The 8,989-nt window shown below is 44.3% G+C and overlaps 1 non-coding gene across 1 annotated transcript; it reads left to right on the top strand.

The window, feature by feature from the left end:
* Positions 1 to 8,409: 8,409 nt before the first annotated feature.
* LOC138490655 (U1 spliceosomal RNA) lies at positions 8,410 to 8,572 on the top strand. The gene has a single exon (XR_011275584.1). It is a non-coding gene; the product is annotated as a U1 spliceosomal RNA (small nuclear RNA).
* Positions 8,573 to 8,989: the final 417 nt, after the last annotated feature.

The following is an 8,989-nucleotide window of genomic DNA, read 5'->3' as shown; positions in this document are numbered from 1 at the left end:
CTCCTGCTGACCGCACACCCAGTACATGTCTATGAGCACTGCAGTACCCTTACTTAAGTCTGGAATGTACAAAGTCTTATTGGTTTTGCTGTTAGTTCCCACTGGAAAATTTCCAAGCCCTTGGAAGTACTGCTGGTATTCTTCTGCTGCTTGCACTTTCATGGGTGTCTCTTTGGTTTCAATCAATGTCAGCTTCAGAAAATACACAGCCCATATAGAATGACACTTGTTATTAACGTCCCACATTACTTCTTCGTTGAACCCCACCAGTCCCCCTGCCATGCAGCTTACTACTGCCTCTTGCCATCTTTCCGCTACAAACAGTACACCTTGCATCTTTAGTAGTTGGCGTGGTCTGTATTGTGGGTCTTTATTCTTGACGCATTTTGCTCCGTCTCTTTCCACCAACACCAATCATAATCCGTGCCCCTGGAATAGCTGCAAACCCGACATAGCACTAGATGGACTAAGCACTGAGATTCTAACAATAATATTTACTGGAGCACTAACATTTTGGGTGCTCCCCAACTTGTGTCTCCAGTATACCAATACGTTCATTTGTTTAACTGTCAGCGCGCATGGTATCTTCCCCAAATAGGTTCCCTCCCATATTGACAGACCCGCCTCATCACACACACCCTTAATATGCCTTAAATATATAACATTGCTACTCATGTAAATGATAAGTCCTCGAAGAAAACCAAAACATTAACATATCGCTATATATATTATTCAGTGACCGTGATGAAAATGTTATGCTTGTGCATGATAGTGAAATATGTGTGCCTCCTGAAAAGTACTGTGTAATCGGACCAGTGCAGTGAAAATACCATTATTTATTTATATTTATTTATTTTAATTCTTCATAACACGCCAAATCGCCCGCAGGCCTCAAGGCGCACAAAAAACACAAAACAAGGCAGCAAACCAGAGAGAGAGACTGAGAATCTGAGAAGAGATAAACAAATTCTAAGGGGCCCTAAAGAAAAAAGTTTTCAGTTTCTTTTTAATCGGCAAAAGAGGTGGATAACTTACGGTCCAAAGGAATCGAATTCTGGGTGGCAGGGGCCACAACATCAAACCTGGTCTTCCCAAATTTGGCTAGGCGAAATCTAGGTTAACTAAGCCTAGCCTGTTTGAGTGACCTAAGGGATCATACAGGTACTTATCACTGAATGCGCTCAACATGGTAGCTGGGTGCTGCTGCATTCAGACTAAAGTAGGTACTAAACATTTTAAGCAGCTAACCCTTCCAAAGTGAGGGTCGGCAAAGTTGGTAGATCGATGAGTGCACTGTGATGATTTTGCAGTAATGAGGTAGGAACGTTGAAGGATAGACACAAAAATACATGTACATATATATCCACAAAGGTTCTAGTACACAGCGCACTTTGCTGTATGGTCATCAACAAATAATGTTTTTCATAAATATGAAAAGAAAATTTAGAGGAATTTGGTGGTGCTGTTTCAGATGCAGGAGGTGTGGTATGGTGGAACCGCCGAACATCTGAGAGGTGTACCCCAATATTGCAGTTGCATTACCTTGACCGCAAATGGAGTGCCATATTCTATAGGGACCATTATATCTCTGTTTGTTCCACATGCGGACAAAGATCCTCATGTAAATAGAATCCCCTGTGGTCAGCTGGAAAGGTGGAGAGCTTTCAGAATCAGGTGCAGTGCTGGTGTTGTCGTCTGATCGCCATCAGTGCTATCTGTCGAGAATTAAGCTTGGTTGATCTCATAAATACAGACAGATATTGTTTAAACTCATCCGCAAGATGGACGCAGCCCTGTGGGCATCAGAGGAGCTTCTAACTGGTGACAATGGAGTATGCATGCGTCGACCCATTACTATTTTATAAGGTGATAAATGGTGATCTCTACAAGGTTGAGTCCACATGCTGAAAAATGACCATGGGCAAACAGTAGACCCAATTCTTCTTGAGGGTGACACACAGTTTTGAGTGTTTGATCTTTAAGAGGCCATATATTCATTCGACCATGCCATTGGCTTGATGCCTAACAGAGCTATAATCCCCTTAAACAGCTCATTGAAGAAATGTGTCCATTATCTGACTTCCCACCCTCCCCAGCGAGGAAAGAATTATCTTACTAAAGATGTGGACGCAGACTTGTCATCTGGGTGTGCACATGGACCAGCCTCAACCCAACGGGAGAAGTGGCACACTACTACAATCAAATATCAGAAGGTTAGACCTTTCTCCCATGTCAGCGTAATCGATAGGGAGTTCACGTTACTGCCCAGTAGGGCGAGGCAACCTGCCTCGTGTCTGCAGTGTTTTCCCAGTGTTGTAAATTTGGCACACAATGGAATTCAAGACAAAACATTTAATAATTCCTGGACATTAGACACGTACCAGTCCTCCTATATATCCACAACAATGTGCTGCATTGACACATGAGAAGGAAAGCTGTTCAAATGCAACCATTACCAATTCATGGTGCATTACCACCTTACCTGTAATGCCCAGCCTCCATATTAAATCTGTGGGGGACTGCACACCCTCTCTTCTGCCACAACACTTCCTCTTCTTGTGGGGCCCGATCTTGCAATTCAATCATTTGGGTGATTGGTAAAGATGGGAGCTGGCAGTTTTAGCTTCATATTTGAAATTTCAGGCTACTCAGAAATCACTGGTACTGGAAGGTAGGTTACTGACTTTGCTGATGCAGCTGCTGCAGCGTTTCCAAGAGATATTACGTCTCTAATATTGGTATGCGTGGCACATTTCACCACTGCTATTAGAGTGAGCCGCGATAGGAGATAAATCAGTCTGTCCTCCAAGGCAGCGTGTTGCACAGTGGACCCATCTACTCTTCTAAACCCCTCCTTTTCCACCGGTACTCTCCTTCTACTACACAGAAAACTGCGGCCCCTGTGTGTCTCCTCCCTATCTCCAGGTCAATAGTCGCTGAACTGTCAACAAAGAACACTTCTCTGTCGTCAAGGGCATAATCTAGTGCTTTTGGTATTTCATCGTCAGGTCCCTAATAAGTTACACAGTCATACACATCATCATCGTCAGTAGGAGTTTCTATCAGAAAGGTTGCTTGGTTGAAAGTTTTACACCGTACTATGTGGATGTTGGACTGGACAGTATAACCTCATAGGCAGACGCTCGCTGTGTAGTCAGGTTAGATTTCGATCATTCCAAAATGGCAAATATTGTGTGTGCTATGGTCTGTGTCACTGAACACCCCATCATAATAGTGGCTGACTTCTCTATAGAAAAATCTACTGCAGCAAGAGTTTGCTCACACAGGAATTAACCCTGCATAACTGAATTCAGCATGCCAGTTTAGTATACTAAGGTCTTATGGCCCATTGTACTCTTCTGTGTTAGTACAGCCATCATCATCTGTCTGTCTGAATGTGAAAAGAGATAGAAATCTTGTGTTTAGTCAGGTATGGCTAGGACAGGAGCTGTGGCAATAAAAAAGTTCAACTCTTGGAAACTAGTGAGCATTTCTCTGTCCATGTGATTGGGCTCTTTGGTTTCTGGGCGTCTTTAAGGGCCTGTAGCAGTGGACATGTGTAACTCATGTAGTCAAAGATCCATGCCCTACAATAATTACCCAACCCCAAGAGGTTCTGCATGTCTTTAACGGTCACTGGTTGGGCCATGCTGAGCACTGCTGAAGCACGTTCTGTGTTATTTTCTTTCCATGGAGAGAAATAAGCTGTCCGGGGTATAACACCTCCTATTGGAAGTACTGCAGCTTCACTTTATTCACTTTGTACCCTTTGTCAGCAAGTAACTGCAGTAAGATGACGTAATTGATCCTGCACTGTTGCTCATTGATGCTACACACTAGCAGACATATTGTATAATGGTACTTGGCACGTGTATGTTCCCTACAATACTCTACAATACTCTGATGAAGATACTGGGGTACTCACAGTACCCAGTCGGGACAATCTTGTGTGCTGAAACTGCCTCCCATCAAGCGTGAAAGCTGTGAAATATTGCTAGTCCGGGGGCAATGGAACTTGAAAGAATGCATTTTTCAGGTCAATGACAGTAAAGTGGGTCGCTGTTGTTGGTATATTACATAGTATTGATGCAGGGTTGGGAACTACTGGAAACTCAGCTTGTACTATGTTGTTCAGAGGGCGCAAGTCCCAAATCATTCTCCAACTAGACGCTTTTGATTTCTTGATGGGGTAAATAGCCATATTGCAGTGAGAGTAAGAGGGTACAATAATGCCTTGGTGTAGGAGTGCAGTGATGGTGTCATTTATTCCCTCGTCTGCTTCTTTGGATAGTGGGTACTGCTTCACTCGGGGCAATACTGCTCCTGGTTTAAGGGTAATTTGTGTTGGAGCAACGCTCTGCAAAAGCCCTATGCCATGAGCGTTGGTCGCCCACATAATGTCAGTGACCTGTGCTAGGTCTCATTGGGCAACGGATGTGACACTTTATGCCACACACATGGAGCATGGAACCTGGTGATACTGTATCATAATCTCGCAAGGAACACACAAGGCTACGCTATTTCTCTGTCATTGTCGTGTTCTCAAACCAATCAGTGTCAGTCACGTCTTTCATGATTGAGCTACTTCTATGTACAACAATGTGCGTCACTCCCCTCCATCTGTATCTGTCCCTATTAGGACAATCCTGGTTCTTGACAGCACTACTCCTATGTCCAAAGCAACATTCTCTGTAAGGTGCGCGCCTGTGCGGCAGCGCATATTGTTTATTTTACCACGCATGGTCCCTCGCTCCCTCCAATCATCATTGATTGTTTTGTTGTTGTTGAACATTCATGTTGACGGGCTGCACGCTCTTTGCAGCCACTCACAAGTTGATGCAGTCACATGCTTTTAGTTTGATTGGCTGTAACAGCGCTTGGATGCACGTGCTGCCTTGCTACATCCAATCAAACACAGTTGCTCAGACGGTTGCCCCCACCTCCCACTCACTCCGACTTCATACCTCATGCGTGAGGCATGGCAGCAGGCACCTTGGTTGGAGGCGCTCTACTGACGGTGCAGTCGAGTGACTTGTGTTCCACTTCTAGCGTTTCAGGCCTATACGCTGGGCACTGGTGGTGGTGAGTAAAACAGACAGTGGCAGCTGCTAATTTAGGGCAGGAGACAGGGGGCAATTAAATAAATAATTATAGCAGCAGCGTCAGTGTGAAATGGGATCTGCCCCTTTGCCTGTGAAAGGAAGAGGGGCGCGTCCCATTTCACGCCATTTTCTCTTAGTGTACTGCACAGAGCTCGTTGTAATGTATTACATTAGGATGCTGGCGGGACGCTACAGGTTTGGCCCGCCAGTATTAATTTATGCGCAAACAGCGCAGTATCTTTCAGCACAGTAATAGGAGAAAAAAGGTGCTTAGCATTTATTTCATTGCCTTTGTGTCACTGTCAGCCAATGAAAAGTGTTTTACTGAGACTGGGTGGGGTAGGTGCACAAGGGCCTGGGCGCCAAGGTGCTGCAGAGTAGTCTTTGATCCAGGGAGTGTCTGTGCTCTTTGCTTGGCCTAGTAGTGGCAGAACCCAGTACTTGAAGCGTGCAGTGCGCTGTGGCCTTGGTTTGGTAAGTGAGACTGTGCATTTTAGTTGAGTTTGCCACAAGGAATCCAATGGAGTGCCCCTAGCCAGAGCCAGCTAGGGGCTGGCTCTGGCTGCGGCGTTGGAGCCGGGAGACAGAGAACAGCAGCAAACTGAAGTTAAGTAAGTGTTTCTCTGACCACCACTCTTTTTCCATCACTGTAACTGCCTGCCTGGACTGAAGACAATAAGTACTTGAGAGGGCCCAGCTGGGCCATGGCGACATGACTGCACAAAAGAAACACCCCTTTCTCATAAAACAGACCAACGAAAGCAAGCATACCCACGTATCCCACAGAAAACTGCTAAAATAATTCATTTCCACATTTAAGTTGAATATGGATATTAATTATTTTAGCAGTTTGCGTGGGCTTTTTTAGTATTTCTAAATCGCGATCGCCCCAGAACATTTCATAAAGGACTTCCAGATCATGTCCTGCCCATCGTGGAGGCATTAACTTGTGACTGGGGCAGAAATTCGAGTGATACATGTTTCATGTGCATTTCCTAACAATCCGATAGCTCCCCTTTCAAACTCAGGTTTAAAGTTCCGAGGTGCAGCTCTCCTGCTCGCTGTGCGTTGCCTTCCTTTCATCTAAACACTGCATAATCCCACCACCGCTGCAGCTACAGTAGTAGTGGTGACAGTTTCAATCTGTTTTAACCTCTCTCCACTTTCTTATGGGTCTTGGGCTAGCAGCCCCCTAGTAAGAAGGGAGGGTGGGGGCCGGTTATGGGATTATCCTTTATTATGGCTGCGTTTTCTTTCATGGTTAATGGAACGATAATAAAAACGATGTTAGCAATTTATTTGTCTATTTGGAATGTTATTGTGCAAGATCTGGGTTGCACACTCAACACAAGTACACCTACCTGCGTCATGCAGCCCAGAAGAATGCTATACATTGATTGCATTCTTCTGAGCTGAAAGATGTAGGAAGATGCAATCAGCATTAATGGCGCAAAGACCAATGGACAGATCAGGCTTTAGCCACTCCCCCTCGCTCCCACTGACCTAAAGAGCAGTGACAGGACAAAGACAATTAACGGGGCCTGCGGCTGCACAGTTAACAAAAGTCCAGTAACTACTAATGTAGAGTATTTCATTGTTAGCAAATGCATTCTTATGCATACATTTTTAGGCAATAGAAATGATGATGAAGTGTTAGCACCTGCATGTCAGGGGAGTGATTTATGGGTAGGGTCGGTTGACAGTAGACAGTTCATTCTCACAGGTCACAGGAGTTCTTAAGTGTGTGGTTTTAGATGTGAAGGAGAGAATTAACTACTTCTAACATTGGTACTTTCCCTGGCACTTCCCATCTTCTCTCCCCCTCGCACTTGCACGATCTGAATGACACAAGGCCGGGTTGTGAATCTAAAAATATATCTACTGAAACAAAATAAGATCACAAGACACAGAATATGGATATTCAAACAGAAAGCAGTTTATTATGCATGGCAACAGGGGCACTAACAAGCCAAGGCCCCAGCACTCTCTCTAGCAATCTAGCAATGAGAGCTTCAGCACTACCAGTCCTCCAAGCATACCCTTGTACTGAGGGCTCACCAGCCCCCTCCCTCCTCCTAGCTCGCTGCTCGCTCTAACACTCGCTCTAATACTGTAAAGAAATCCACTGTTTTATACATAGTGGCATATTAGCATTGACGCATATTACATGCGAAGAAAGCAGTCCATGGCAAATTGTGCCTACGTGCATACATTTCAACATACATGACCTGTACTGTACTGGAACACAATGACATGTTCTCCTATAATATTCTAAGAAAGCAAGCATATTGTGCAAACATTCCTTCTCTCTCACAGGAGACAGAAGGACTCTGCAGAACGAAAACGTACATGCTATCTCTTCGTAATGCAGTCAAGGATATATCCGACAGTCTGCCAAGAGACAAATTTGTTATGAAAACATTGCTACACTGTTCAGCTATGTGAAAGGCTTTTGCTGAGCGCGAAAGGAACATTTCAATTCATAATGGACAAAAACCCACCACATTTTAGCGCTTAGAAACACATAATGTGCTTGACATAATAACAAGTATATCTTTCTACATGGCTCTCAGCAAATGTTGATCCATGATAGCTCAGAACAAACTATAGTTCTAAAGTTAATAATGATGCATGGATGAATGGTTTAGCATTTTGGGGTGCATGGTAAGATCGTTTGTTTTGTGCTCCCTCTGTTTACCCTTCCTTGTCTTGTCGCGCCGAGAAACTCTTGTGTACAGGTGCATTGTAAATGACTTATGATATCATATCATTGAAGCTGCACCAGAATAGCCTCATTAATGTATTAAGAAGTTAGATGCCCCACACAAGTAAGTTTTCCCCTCCACCACAGTCTCTGAAGTAAGTCCCTCTGCCAAAATTTGAAAGGTTAGCCCACCAGCCCCCACTCATAATTTTAGTCTTGGTGCACTGATGGACAGCATCTGGGTCTTTCAACCGTTTCAATAAAAGGGAACTTGAGCCTCAGGGGGGCTCTATGAACTGCCCCCATGCTGCCAGTTAGCAGTCGTATGACACAGCAATATATTTCTTTGTATATTTCATTCTAGGGCTTTAAATGTCACGATGCGCTTTGCAGGCGTTGGCCTTACAGGCTTCGTTTGCTGGAGCACTTCAGGTAGTCACTTACCCTAGTGCTCTGCCTGTCGAAGCTTCCCCAGCATGGGCCAGGCAGCTCTGCAGAGGCTCAGGGCTTCCGGAAGGGCTGGGGCTGGATCAGTGCCTGACTTCAACCTCGCTTAGCGTGGTTTCCAAGACAGGCACAACTGTTGCCCTTAAGCTTGCACTCATACTTAACTGGCAGGGGAGTCTGTGTTCAGAACGGCAGAGCTCCCAGTCCTGAGGGTCACCCATTGCACTTTCTATTTGCTGACCCCTTCTATGTCCCCAAATGCAGGATACTCGACTGCGTTATTTCTGGCAGAGGGGCACTGCGTTTGCATTTTCCTCTGATTTAATGGAGAGAGAGAGAGAGAGAGAGAGAGTATATATATATATATATATATATATATATATACATATATATATATATATATATATATATATAAAGGCTTATTGCAGACTTTATTTTGCTGCAGTGTAGTAGTCAAAGAGGGCTAGCACTGAGATCCAAAGCTTGCCCCCCCCTTCTCTTAAGTCGTCTTTGTGATTAATCATGTTCATGTATTGCTTATTTCATTAAACCAATAGAAAGCATTTCCTTTATATTCCATACATTTAGTGAACTGAGAATGCAAGAGCTGCTGCTGTGCTACTAATATTAATTTGTGAGGCAGAATCTGTGTTCCGCTAGAAGAACCAGACTCTGTTCTTGTACCCGTCCATCATAAAATGAAAGATCTTGCTAATGTTTAGAGATGTAAAAGGAC

Source organism: Ambystoma mexicanum, chromosome 9, assembly GCF_040938575.1.
Source record: "Ambystoma mexicanum isolate Mex_15411 chromosome 9, UKY_AmexF1_1, whole genome shotgun sequence".
Taxonomy (NCBI): domain Eukaryota; kingdom Metazoa; phylum Chordata; class Amphibia; order Caudata; family Ambystomatidae; genus Ambystoma; species Ambystoma mexicanum.
The sequence above is the reverse complement of the archived record's forward strand: the minus strand, read 5'-3'. Positions and strand labels throughout refer to the sequence as shown.